The 14,980-nt window shown below is 43.7% G+C and overlaps 1 non-coding gene across 1 annotated transcript; it reads left to right on the top strand.

The window, feature by feature from the left end:
* Positions 1–223: 223 nt before the first annotated feature.
* Positions 224–314, top strand: LOC120975077 (small nucleolar RNA Z223). The gene has a single exon (XR_005770919.1). It is a non-coding gene; the product is annotated as a small nucleolar RNA Z223 (small nucleolar RNA).
* Positions 315–14,980: the final 14,666 nt, after the last annotated feature.

Genomic DNA, 14,980 nt, shown 5'->3' with positions numbered 1-14,980 from the left:
GGTGTTCTCACGTATTACTGTTAGTGTCTTTCCTTTTCTGTCTTCTTTTGTCAGATTTTGTTTTTTCTAGTAATTTAAGTGATGTTTTGTAGACCTGTTTGTTTGTGTTACTGTTCTGTTAATTCGTGAAGGACAAGGGAAAACACGGTTGAATTTCCTAATATGAGCCAAAAAGAGCCAGTCTCATTATTGTCATTCTTTTAGATTCATGTGTTCTGTTTGACCATGGCTGTGATGATAGACACTTTCAACAAACATGCTAGTTCTGCTTCTGAAAATTCATGACTGAAAAACCTGTTATACAAGATCTGTTTAGTACTCATGTATTATGGCCGTGGCTTATTTAGTCTGTGCTTGCTATGCCTTGTGTATTGGAGCCTAATTAGCTTTAGTTAGGGGGTAATCTACTGGTTATAGCAAGATTTTACTCTTGTGCCGTGGAATAGATGGTTCATGTGTACAGCAATGTACTAGTTGAACTCTGTTGGCTGTACTAGTCAAACTCTGCTCCTAACTCATATCAATTTTGCTCCTGCTGCAGTACAAGTGATGCGTGTGTGATTTTTGATGGACAGCAACTAGCAAACTTTGTTGTTTTGCAACTGAATGAACGCAACTTCAGTTTGTACGTCCCCAGCTTGCTGCTGCGGCGGCTGTCAATGCCGGTGAGCCTACAACATCTCCGATGAGCTGCAGGACCTGGACACCTAAGGTAAACCCTGCTCCTCCTTCCACCCTCATCTCATGTGCGCCAAGTCTATCTCTCTCATGTGCATGTAGATCATGATGTACCAGAACCCTGCAACAGAACTACTGATGTAATATGCAAAGAACAAATTGAAACCATGTTCTTTAAAATTAAAGGGTCTGATTGATATCAGTCCTTCTTTTGGCAGATATATTATGTATCCTGACTTGTTATTTTCTTCTCTAGCAAATTGTAGACATGAATCTCTAATTGACCTATTGCTTCGTAGACATATATCGGTCCTATTACATTTTTAACTGGTTGCAAGTTCTATGATATGTGAGTTCCTTCTGTTGCTGCAAGTAGTGACACAATATGCCGTGTGCAGCGAGCTCTGCATCCAAGTGCTGGCCGTCCTCCGTAGCAAGGAGCAGGGCCAAGGGAGCAAACAGCACCATTGGTTCCTTCAAGGATGCGTGCTGCTGGTCGAGTCTTGTGGAGAAGCAGGGCGAATCGGGCATTGTCTCAGTTGTTCCGCTGTGGTAAGAACAAAACACCACTCTCACTTGATGTTCATGTATTACTACAGCAAAGCATTCTTACATGGTGATTGTTAGCGACACAACAATTATCTCGCATAATAGTGTCATTATCTTCGTAGTTAACAAATGCATCTTGTCCAACCGAGTAAACTGGACCCAACTTGTACAATAAAGTGAACTAAATGTTGTCACATTCTGTACATGTTACTTTCTATTTGGTGTCTGGTAATGATATCTACGAAAATTCTACTTTGTAAAGGATAAATATGTGTTATGGATCACAAGCTAATTTTTGTTGACATGAATTTGTTATGCTCCTTATTTTGACTTGGTTTCACCCACGTTGCTTTTCAAAACATGAGACTGATGAGTGTTCCTTGTAGGCAACATTGATTTAGGATTGATTTAAGATTTTGTGAGTATGCCGAGGTTCTACGAATATGCATTGCAAACATCTAGTGTTCTGATATAATTGGTCTCTAAAACATCTAGTCATTTGAAGTTGTTTGAATCTGTTGCTTTATCATACATTCGATCCATAAATCTGCATTTCTATGAAATTTTGTTAAATATATATTTTCCAGATTGTCTATGCACTAAACCTGGAGGTTTGAATATCTACTCCAGGAATGAAAATGGTACTCTAATGCCTTTGTGTTCACCCTTTTATAGGAGCTCCAGGCCTAGGAAATTTCAAGTTTGAAGCGGCGTGTAGCCCTACGCAACAAAGATTTGTTTTGTTTTACTGTAATAAACTGTAAATATTATAGTACTGTAATAGTAGGCATATCTGGGTTGTAATAGACCATGCATAGATTGTAATAGACTATGTACAGGAGCTCCAGGCCTAGGAAATTCTACATTTGTTCTGTTCTATTTAATATATTGATTATTTGTGTGATTTGAATGCGTGTGAAATGGAAACCTGATTAGTGGGACCCATTTCTAAAAATAATCTAAACAATGCTCACATTTCTGACATGTGGGACCTATATAGGAGATTATGACAAGTGGGACCCATCTGACTTGTGGGACTAGCTTAGAAAAATATATTGACTGAAACACTAAAAAGGTCATGGCCCAAAAAAAGGGCCAAATTGTTGGGCCAGGCCCATGTAGCTAGAGAAAATTAACAGAAAAATATACAGTAAAAAGGCTGTATTGGTGGGCTCGGCCCATGTAAAGCGTCGACTTGGACCGGGCTGAATCTTATCAACGACCTTTTCAATTGGCCACAATTTTGCCATGTTAGATTGCCATGTCGGATTCGACGTGGCCTAGGCAGACAACCAGTGACCAAAACAGAAGGTCATGGGTTCAATGACCTTTTGTTTTGGTCGTTGCCTTCCACGACCTTCTGACAGAGAAGGTCGTTAATTTCAGTTTATGACCGTCAGCTTTTGACCATCTGTTTTTGGTCAAAAAAATGTCGCAAATGAAAAACAATGACCTTTCAGCGACCAATAGTGATGGTCGCAAATTGACATATTTCTTGTAGTGAATGCTGCTTCTCCCTTCTCCTTTCCAAAAGAAAGTGGATACTGTAATGCAAAATGGTATTATGTACGAGGTTGCTGTTTCTAGACGTGTTCAGGACGGTAGGAATAAATCACGTTTCCTTTTCAAAATGCGGTGTTTGTTGTTGATTCTCCCTGTTTCGTTAGCAAACTTAGCTAAACAATTGTGTTAGGAATAAGAAAGCGATGTCGGCGGAATAAATACGAAGAAACCTATCACACTTTTGTAGTATAGACGCAGTGCACCTGATTTTATAGGCATCAGAATGGGTTTATTTTGGAAGATCTTGACTTCTCCGTGCCTTCTGCCTCTGACACATCATATCTCCTATGCCGTCCTCATACTTTTGATCACTTCTTCCTTACGAAGTGTATCTATTACAAATTGTGTCTATTTAAGCTTTTTCTTGATTGATATTCATTTTTTCATCTATCTCATGAAATTTCCCTTCTATTAAGCGATAAAGAGCAATTGACGAAGTCAACAGGAAGTCGTCAGATGACGGTATGGATCAAAGGAATCCTCCTATCTTCGACTGAACACCCTTTTACTGGGATTTCGCATTCCTATTCTGATTGGCAGTAGCCTTTCTTTCTGTTTGTGCCACCCTATGGCGATTTCTTACTCAACGTTTGCACTTTCTTACCAACTCTTGTACAAGTTAGGTCCAGTGTTGTTCTAACGATTAAGATTTCTCTGTTTGACGGTTTTTAGCTTAAACAACGTTTGTTGCATCACTTCTCGATAGCTTTAGTGCTCGGAGAGTAAGCATAGCATATTGTCAGCTAGTTATTTATTGATAGCAAACAACTAGTAGGTCAAGCCGGAGCCTTCACTCACTCAGCTTGGGTCAGCACCATATCTCTAATTGGCGGAGACGAACTCCAATCCACCCACTTCATTTGTTTCCCAAGGAGGGTCATCAGCGAGTCCACTCTCCCCAAGGTAGTTAAAAGGCGTAGGTACGCATTCCCCTGCACCAATGTACCGAAGCACTTTACCTTTAATCACTAGATGGGCTCGAGCCAGGGTCCTATTTTCATTCTCCATGGCTTCAAAGCTGCTTCTCTTTATCAATTCTGGACAGTTCTATAAACATTGGTGCCAGGGGTTCTATGACCAAAAATCTTATATTTTTTTCTCCTGGCGTTTATGTATTTATTATCGCTATCTAAATGCGATGACTGTCGTCAGCAAGTATCCAGTGCCCATAGTCGAAGAACTCCTGGTTGTCTGGTGCCTCATGGTTTTCTAAACCCAATCTCAGAGCTGGTTATCACCAGATTCGTATGGCAGCTGGCAATGAATTCAAAACAGCCTTCCAGACTCTGGAAGGGCACTATGAGTAAAAGGTCATGTCCATCGGCCTCGCGGGAGCACCAGCCACCTTCTTGAGATCCATGAACGCCACTCTCAAACAAACCCCATCTGCGCAAAAGCGCCCTGGTGTTATTTGACGACATTTTATTCTACAGTGCCTCTCTTCAAGATCACACAATCCACTTGCAATCAGTGCTTGAGTTGTTAAGAAGGGATCAATGGCAAGTCAAATGCTCAAAGTGCTCTTTCGCTCAACGCCAGTTATCCAATTTGGGCCATACTATCAGCCAGCATGGGGTTGCCACTGAAACCCACAAAAATAAGAACATTGCCAACTGGTCTTCTCCGCAACCAGTCAAAGAAGTCCGCAGCTTCTGAGGTTTGGCTGGCTATTACAGGCACTACGTTCGCCATTTCGGCACATTGCAAAGCCATTGACACATCTTCACAAGAAACATGGGGAGATACTGAGCTTTGAGGCAACTAAAGGAACAAGATGCTTTTCAGTTATATTTAAGAACAGAAGAGGAAGACAAAGCAACCCTAGGATTTCTCTGCTCCCAATGCTTAATACGAAAAGCTCGACATAAACCCAAGGACTGGCAACCTATGCTAAACCAGGATCTCCATCTCTTTGAATAAAAGCCATCCTTTCCATCGACCAGCCTACGAGCATCTTCGGTACTATAATGAAGGACGTTGACACTATCCCATTCTACGTAGTAGGGGTAATTCCATAAACATCCTATCTAAAAATCATTTAGAGATAAGTTTCTATAGAAAGATAAGTGGGTGTACAAATGAACTTTCTTATGATACTATCGTACTCAGATACCACTCATTGGATGGGACCGGTGGACCATTGATCGATAAAAAGTACTCCCTCCATTCGGAATTACTTGTCACAAAAATGGATGTATCTACAACTAAAATACATCTAGATACATTCATTTCTTGGACGAGTAATTTCGAATGGAGGGAGTAGTAAATAAGCCCTTTTCTCGCAGGTACGAGAGATTACCCAACCTTGCCTTGAACGCTTGAAGTTCTAAATAAATCTGAAGAGGAAGGCCAATTGTATCATGTTAGCAATGGTACTCTCCTAGGCTATAGACTGTCACCTGCTTCATGGTATATTGCTTGTGAAAGCCGAACAAAGAAGAAAAGAATGAAATGGCGGTTCATTAGTAGTCAAAGGTGCAGACTTCATTCTTTGTTTCCTTCATCCTCTACCATTACGTTTTGCTTTTTAGGACTACCTAAAGGAAAGGAATAGAATGATCCATAGTCGTACCTACTTGAGGGCATCGAATGCATACAACTTACGTCAACTTTATGTCCCTCAGCCAGTCATCCATATGTCACTCAGCCAGTCATCCATTTTATGTCACTGAAGTAATCTATATGTCCCTCAGCCAGTCATCCATTTCTCTGGATATGAAGTTTACAACATCAAAAAATGACCCTTTTCATAATGAAATCCATTACATGCCATCCAAAGAACTCTAATCTGGATTACCAGCTTTGGGCTGGAAGGACGGATCGATCAACCAAGCAACAACGATCCCTTTACGATGGTCATGTGCGAAGGTCCCGATCGGATTGCCGATCTGCCAGTGTTGTTTGACTAATTTTTTTCATCTCAAAACCATTGATGCTGACATGTCACTACTCAAGTGATTTTCCTGCATGGTTCTAGGAACCAAAAGAAGACTTTGGGTAGGTCAATGATAGATTCTATGTCTATAATGGAACGTAGGTTCTTTTTAGGAGGAAAGCTTAGAAGGATTCTTTTCAGAGCATAAGAACCATCAAAGAGCATGGGATTGGTATTGCTGGCAGGGACTTTAAAGTGAGAGCTTGATCACTAAACCACTGCTGCTTTCGATCATGCCTGCTAAAGCAGTTGGCAATGACTCATTAGAAACTTCTATTGGATCTGGGAGAAGAAGATATCCAATCAATGGGTAGGTAGTCAATTTCCTGCGAAAGCACAAACCTTTTCTCTTACTTAAGGCAATAAAATCAACTCATTCCAATAATAATCTGTTTGAGATGTGTTTTACTGAGAAGGTATATGGATTACGGTTCTAACCCGTTGAGTTCATGTTTTGGTAGTTTTTGTTTTGAAGGATGGCGGATCCAGAGTTGAAGGATGGCGAGAATCATAATTACAAGAAGGAAACTATGTGATTCAACATCATTTTTGTAAGAATGGAAGCAAGCCATAAAAATTGCTAAGCTGCTGTGACCAGAGGTCGGGAGGCAAAGATGAAAGGGATGCCCTTTCTCCATCTTGACCGAATGCGTTATCTGCTCTCTTTGTTCCAATTAACCCTTGGCCGCGTATACCATTATCACGAGGGCGATACATAGGAAAAAACCAAACCATCTGTGGAACCGTTCGATGAACGTAGGTCGGTCGGAAAGAAAGCGCGGTGTAGCTGGCATCAGCATCTGTTGTCAGGTTCGCACGCACAAGGGTGGGGGTAGGTCTCTTTACGTGTCCCGCAAGGCAAGGAATTCTTCGACCAATGATATCATGGTATCAGAGTCGCCGATCGAGATTTCTCATTGCTACCCATTATTTTTGCTTGAAAGATCTTCACACGTAGGCGGAGCCGTCCCTCTTGAAAAGTGGATCTTTAGTCCATTCATTCTAAGTACTTTATTATTTATTTTGTAGAATAAGAAGGTTTTGCAGGCATGTGCTTCATGGCGACAAGTCGTAAAGCATGGATAGGTGGAAATGCGCTATAAAGATTCGGCATCGCTCGATCAAACAAAGGGAAAAATCATCAAGAATCTGATCTTGCTCTGAATCATCTACCAAGGGTTTGCTGTCAATGCAATTTGAGTTGGCCAACTCCGGTGCCTCTAAGTCAGAAGTATCTCTATTGGTAAGATCTCATTGACATAATCCGGTGTAGGGAGCTGACTCTCATGTGGATCAAGAAATATCTGCGTAGTGCTCAGGACAAGCCATGAGCATCTTATTTGCTTGGATCAGATAACAGCTTCATTTGTTTTCAAAAGTTCAAACATAGTGTTTTCCTATATAGAAGCGGAGTAGTTCTTGTGCAATCTAGGCATAGGGCTACTAGAATCCATCACTAAAAGAGGAGTTTTCCGAGCTCTATCGACACAACAGGACTCTAGATATTGGCAACAAAAGGGCACTTACCCCTAAACTAGATTACTCTTCTTCTTCCTATGATAAAGCGGGGGCTGAAAGGGACTATTTAAAGTAATTCAACATTATCACTGGACTTTCGTGTTAATCCAACTGGAGGACGGAAATCGGGAGAATAAAGAAGTCTTGCACGAGGGCGGCCTCTTTCCATGCCTTCAAATCCATTTGCCACACTTTCAGATCTCGGATATACAATGTTGAATCCTGACGATCTACAATCACAGAACGCAGTAATATGAATGTCTCTCACGAGCCCCAAAGAGTCAATCAAGTATGCCTGCTTTGTTGGCATAGGGAAAGGTAGAACGACCTTCCGCCATGTCAACCGCTCACTAGGCTTCTTGCTGCGGTGAAGTTGATTCATCACCCGGCTCAACATCAGCCTCATCCCCCCCCCATTTTAAGCTTTGGTTATAGTATCCTTTAGTTCCACTTCTTCACCGATCTCTCCCGCAATCTTCTTTCCCCACTCCTCATCCAAGTGAGGAGCTACCCGAGATCATCAAAACCTACCACACAAACCCTAACTGGCAAAAATGATCTACGAACACCAAGGGCGGGTAGAGGCCTCAGGCCTCCCTTTCGGGATTCGAGATTGAAGAAGAGGAAAACTGATTCTAAAGGGAACTCGAAGTCCTATACCTAGAATGTGGGTACCGTTCCGGATTCCCAAGGATAACCAGATCACTCAACTGCTGAATCCTTCCTGAAATCTCTGTCTATCTATGAGATTTTTTGTGTTTCGCCACGTCCAGATCAACTTTGTTGTGCAATCGGATCTCACCTCTTGCTCTCCCCATTCCACCTATGAAATAGAATTCATTGAAGAAGAATGCCAGTATCGAAGTAAAGTAAACCATTCGAATAGCTAACCATTCACTGCCTTCGCCCGGTAAGAAAGTGGAAACTGCCTGGCATGCTTCTTGCTTTCTTTCCATCCCTAGCACACAACTTAGTGGATAGTAGGCACAAAACTCCGCTAAGACCTCATCGAACTTGAGTTGTCGAGTAAGACCACAGCTCGATATGGTTCATTTCAGTACTCATTCACTCGGTATGGTTCACCACATGCATGTGATCTCTCTCAAGCTAGGTTTGGTATCGGTATCGGAGAAGTCCGTCATTGAAGTGGTAAGTGGGCGTAAGGCCTATGTATTTCTTATCAGTGGGATTTATTACCTTGAATTTGATTGATGCGGTTCTAGCTTGTTTTAAAGAGCTTATAGAGCTAGTTTTTCTTGACCCCTCTTGGCGTTGCAGGTCATCCCAACTCGTGTTAGCTATCGAAAGCCGTACTTACTTGACATTCCCGCATGCCATAAGTCATCCCTACAGAAAGCACTACAGGCACAGTAACCGAAAGATGGTCTTTTATCACTCTCCCTGTAGTCAAGACATAGGGAGTATTATGACCTGTTTCACTGCCATCAGCATTTTTCTCTCGTCCTTAGCCCGCTATCCATCCTAACTGCTCTTACCACTTCTTCTTCTTATTCACTGGCTTCTTCTTATCTGCTTTCTTCTTCTTTGTCTGATGAGATTCTCTCTTCTTATAATCTTTGATCTTCTTATCATCATTAGATTTGTGATCTTTTAAATTGGGTTTTTGTTAGATTATTCATTTTGCCTAATATGCGGGTTATGACTTTATGGGTAGTAGGATGGATACTATCAATAGAATCCTCTCCTATATGAGGAGGTTTAGTTCCTATCCACGTTCCATCCTCATCGTATACTAATTCTCGCTTCGTACTATTTCCTATCCCAACTACGTACGTATTGATTTTTTTTCTCTACACATAAATTTTTAAAATCACGATGAAAATCAGCTAAACATGAAAATTGTTGTTTTTGTTGGGGAACGTAGTAATTTCAAAAAATTTCCTACGCGCACGCAAGATCATGGTGATGCATAGCAACGAGAGGGGAGAGTGTTGTCCACGTACCCTCGTAGACCGAAAGCGGAAGCGTTAGCACAACGCAGTTGATGTAGTCGTACGTCTTCACGATCCTACCGATCAAGTACCGAACGCACGGCACCTCCGAGTTCAGCACACGTTCAGCCCGATGACGTCCCTCGAACTTTGATCCAGCCGAGTGTTGAGGGAGAGTTTTGTCAGCACGACGGCGTGGTGAAGATGATGATGTTCTACCGACGCAGGGCTTCGCCTAAGCACCGCTATAGTATTATCGAGGTGGACTATGGTGGAGGGGGCCACCGCACACGGCTAAAAGATCAAATCAATTGTTGTGTCTCTAGGGTGCCCCCTGCCCTCGTATATAAAGGACCAAGGGGGGAGGTGTGGCCGGCCAGGAGGAGGCGCGCCAGGAGAGTCCTACTCCCACCGGGAGTAGGACTCCCTCCCTTTTCCTTGTTGGACTAGGAGAGGAGAGGGAAGGAGAGAGGGGAAAGGAAAGGGGGGGCGCCGCCCCCCTCCTTGTGCAATTCGGACTTGGGGGGGGAGGGGCGCGCGGCTGCCCCTTGGCCGCCTCTCCTCTTCCACCAATTGGGCCCATGAGCCTCAATAGCCTCCGGGGGGGTCCGGTAACCCCCTGGTACTACAGTATATATCCGATAACCCCCGAAACCATTCCGGTGTCTGAATATAGTCATCCAATATATCATTCTTCATGTCTCGACCATTTCGAGACTCCATGTTATGTCCGTGATCACATCCGGGACTCCGAACAACCTTCGGTACATCAAAACTCATAAACTCATAATATAACTGTCATCGAAACTTTAAGCGTGTGGACCCTACGGGTTCGAGAAGTATGCAGACATGACCGAGACACGTCTCCGGTCAATAACCAATAGTAGAACCTGGATGCTCATATTGGCTCCCACATATTCTACGAAGATCTTTATCGGTCAGACCGCATAACAACATACGTTGTTCCCTTTGTCATCGGTATGTTATTTGACTGAGATTCGATTGTCGGTATCTCAATACCTAGTTCAATCTCGTTACCGGCAAGTCTCTTTAGTCGTTCCATAATACATCATCCCACAACTAACTCATTAATTGCAATGCTTGCAAGGCTTAAGTGATGTGCATTACCGAGTGGGCCCAGAGATAGCTCTCCGACAATCGGAGTGACAAATCCTAATCTCGAAATACGCCAACCCAACAAGTACCTTCGGAGACACCTATAGAGCACCATTATAATCACCCAGTTACGTTGTGACGTTTGGTAGCACACAAAGTGTTCCTCCGGTAAACGGGAGTTGCATAATCTCATAGTCATAGGAATATGTATAAGTCATGAAGAAAGCAATAGCAACATACTAAACGATCGAGTGCTAAGCTAACGGAATGGGTCAAGTCAATCACATCATTCTCCTAGGTGGGGCTGCGACGTGTTGATCTTCCGAGGCCGGGCATGACCCAGAAAATTGTGTCCGGCCAAATGGGATCGAGCGTGTTGGGTTATGTGGTGCACCCCTGCAGGGAAGTTTTTCTATTCGAATAGCCGTGTCCCTCGGTAAAAGGACGACCCGGAGTTGTACCTTGACCTTATGAGAACTAGAACTGGATACTTAATAAAATACACCCTTCCAAGTGCCAGATACAACTCGGTGATCGCTCTCTAACAGGGCGACGAGGAGGGGATCGCTGGGTAGGATTATGCTATGCGATGCTACTTGGAGGACTTCAATCTACTCTCTTCTACATGCTGCAAGATGGAGGCTGCCAGAAGCGTAGTCTTCGACAGGACTAGCTATCCCCCTCTTATTCTGGCGTTCTGCAGTTCAGTCCACCGATATGGCCCTTTACACATATACCCATGCATATGTAGTGTAGCTCCTTGCTTGCGAGTACTTTGGATGAGTACTCACGGTTGCTTCTCTCCCTCTTTTCCCCCTTTCCTTTCTACCTGGTTGTCGCAACCAGATGCTGGAGTCCAGGAGCCAGACGCCACCGTCGACGACGACTCCTACGACACTGGAGGTGCCTACTACTACGTGCAGCCCGCTGACGACGACCAGGAGTAGTTAGGAGGATCCCAGGCAGGAGGCCTGCGCCTCGTTCGATCTGTATCCCAGTTTGTGCTAGCCTTCTTAAGGCAAACTTGTTTAACTTGTGTCTGTACTCAGATATTGTTGCTTCCGCTGACTCGTCTGTGATCGAGCACTTGTATTCAAGCCCTCGAGGCCCCTGGCTTGTATTATGATGCTTGTATGACTTATTTATGTTTTAGAGTTGTGTTGTGATATCTTCCCGTGAGTCCCCGATCTTGATCGTACACATTTGTGTGCATGATTAGTGTACGGTCAAATCGCGGGCGTCACAACATGCAACCACATATAACAGTGCCAAGTTAGAGGGAGCACCTGTGATGGTGCACTAGGGCAGACGTGCTCATCACCAACACAGCTACGTTGAGTGTCTATGCATGTGTTGTCTTGGAAATCATCTTGGAGGGATGGAGGAGTAGAATATGTAGAGGCCCTCCATTTGGAAGGAGCACCTTCATCCGTTGCCTTGCTAACTTCCTTCCGCTTTATTGATTTTGAATTGTCAAGTAAAACCGACAAGAAAAAGCAATAAAATTCACTCTTCAGAACTCATTCGTGCATGATACTGACAATCACTACTTTGATGTAAGGCAAACACATGATTCCAGGATGGAATAATACGAAAAACAGGACGGCATGGCATATTCACAACTGTTTTTGTAAACTAAGCAGAAACCATTTCACCAAATAAGAAGCAATGCAAGCTAGACACCACGTGAAAGATGCAACCAATATGACTCTGCCAAGTTAAAAGTGTCCCATCATAAATGGCATTTCAACAAATTAGAAGCAGCGCATGCTATGAATCATATCAAAGATGCAACTAATATCACACAGAATATACTGAAGGTGTCTCATCATATTGATTTATGCGGGATACAAAAAACAATAGTTTTATGTGAGCACATGCTTAATAGACAGATGTACTATGTACTAAATAGAGGAAGGCATGTCACATTAACAGGTATAATGTATAAGCTAAGAGGAATAGCACATGCAGTTTAACCAGATTGGAAGAATTACAATCTAGACACCATATGCAACATGCAACCACGTACCACGCTGCCAAGTTAGAGCAAGCACCTGCGATGTCAATGTAGGGGAAATGCGGTAATCAACTACAGAGCTACGTTCACTATCTTCATCTAGCCTTGCTGTTTCTTGAGAATCATGTCGGGAGGCTGCGCTGCATTCTTTAAATGAGGAGTATTCCGCTTGCCTGACTGCCTCATCATAAGTGATTGATGAGGGATACACAAGAACATTAGTTTGATGTAAGAACATGGTTAATACACAGATGTACTAGTATGTACCAAAAACAGAAAGGCATGTCATATTCAAAGGTATAATGTGTAAGCTAAGCACATGCAATTTAACCAAATTAGAAGCAATACAAGCTAGACATCCTGCTGGAGTGGTAAGCATGATCATCTAGGACCTGAGAGCCTGGTGGGAGGCGGGCTGCTTCGCCACCATCGCGGCTTTTTAGTTGGCTTCCAGATGATGCCTCTCTTTGTTGGGCTTGTCACTGGCTCGGCCAGTGCCCTGACTAGCTATTTGTCTTCCGGTGCTCACGGGATGTTGGTTCATGTAAAAAATGTCTTTCCTAATCTTAATAATGACCGACTTCGGCCTTTCGAATACAAGCTAGACACCATATGGAACATGCAACCACATATGACACCGTGAAGTTAAAGCAAGCACCTGGGATGGTGGTTCATGGCGAGCGAGATCATCAACTCCCGAGCTACGTTCCCCATCTCCATCTGCTGACACTACACCCTTTATAGTCTTGAAACGTGTCTGGCTTAGCCGCGTACCACACTGGAGCGACTTCTCTCTTATCTGTTCTGCTTCTGTCAAGGCAGGGTCTGAAATACCCTTGCATAAAAACACAATAGTGAGAGTATGGGTGAAGTGTGTGCAGAACTAGTGCACTGTAAAAGTAGCAGATAGCAGGCGGCTGAAAAATAAATGACAGGAGACATATGATAGCTCTACAACATTGCATGGCAAACAAAATTAGATTCTACCCCGTATGATTTTGTAATATATGAGCACAGGAAATGCAGGTACTCCTCCAGCACACCACCACATGTGGTCATATCTAAGATAACAGACGATTGAAAATAAATAGGTCAGTCGATTTTTTTAATGAACCGTCCGATCTATAAGGAATGGGCAGATGGCCTTCGTCTACCTCCCGCCAGTCACTATTGACGATCTTTCTCGAACCGCCAGCGACCACCGGCGCAGACCCCTGCCTCCACCGCCCCGCCCTCCCCTCGACCTCACACCACCGCCGTTCTTGGCAGCGCCCCCAGGCCATCCCTTTAACGTGACACCCCAAAATTTGGACCTTGTTTTATTAATTAAAATTTTGCCAGGAAATAAAACTTTTCCATTTGTCAAGATTTACCCTTTTGATATTGTGGATTTTTACCTCAAGTAAAAACTTTCAAAAGGTATTGTTGGACTTATATGCCCTCTTTTTACAAACAATTCTTTATCAGTGGACTTATTTGCATGATTTTTTCTCAGGGCTTTATTCTTTTAAAATGATCTTTCATAAAATTTGGAGCCTGTTTTGCACTGCAACCATTTGACAAATGCATTTAAAATTTCCACCAAAATTTGGGGATGTCATGTGATGTTGCCACATCACTTTTATGCAAAAATTCTTGTGGTCATTTGAGATTTTGAGCTCTACATCAACTTTTCAAATCTAGTCCAGTAGGCATTTTTGCACTACAACCTATTTAAATATTCCTTTAAAAATTCTTCCAAGTGTTTGGAGATGTCAGTAGATGCATACAATTCAACTTCATGCAAAAACCCAGTGATGTTCTTTGAAACTTTTGAGTGAATCAACCTCTTTTTCATTCTGGTCCAGTTTGGTGATTTGTACTGCAGCCCTATTTTATTTTGCTCTAGTGACCCTGAGCTTTTTCTTGCTTGTAGCCCTCCCTACCAAACCCTTAAGTCCAGGAGAATGGACTCATTGGAGGATTTTAAGTGCATGCAATGAGACCTTTTCTTTCTGTCCAAGACTGTAGTTTTGCAAATCTTGCACTAGCAAGTTTCTGGTTTTGCCCAAATGATCTTGCCATCATCTTCTGCATCTAAAGAGACCCTGATCTGGAGATTTTGGCCACTCCAACAGTTGCCTAAATGCACTTGGCATTCTGTCGAACACTTGGTGTGCACAGTCAGTTTTGACATGAGTTTTTGTTTGCACTGTGACCTTGATCCTCTGACCCAGCAACCTTGTCCACTAAACTCCTAGCTATCCCTATCCTAGTCCTGTTAATTGCCAGCCTCACCCTCGCACTCTGGGCTGCCCTGGCATTTCGTCGAGCATGTCCCGTGCGTGCTCTGGGCACGCCCAGAGCGCACGTTTTGCACGCGCACGCATTGAGCCGCCGCGTCGCGCTGCCACCCTCGTCGCGTCCCGTCCCTGGCCCCTGCTCGCCCGCTGAACCGCGCACTACGCTCGCCCACTCTCCACGCCATCCCTGGCACCCTACAGCGCCGCTGGCAGAGCTTTTGGCGGCACGCCGGCGTCGGCAGCGAGCCTCTGCCATGGACGGCGCCGCCCAAACCACACCAGCGCGCCAGCTGCCCCTGTGAACAGCTCGAGCTTATCCCGAAGCTCGTCGGCACGCGCTCGTCGCCGCCACGTCGCCCTGCAGCTACAG

This window comes from Aegilops tauschii, chromosome 2 (assembly GCF_002575655.3).
Source record: "Aegilops tauschii subsp. strangulata cultivar AL8/78 chromosome 2, Aet v6.0, whole genome shotgun sequence".
Classification (NCBI taxonomy): Eukaryota; Viridiplantae; Streptophyta; class Magnoliopsida; order Poales; family Poaceae; genus Aegilops; species Aegilops tauschii.
Note: the sequence above shows the minus strand (reverse complement) of the source record. Positions and strands in the feature narration are given on the sequence as shown.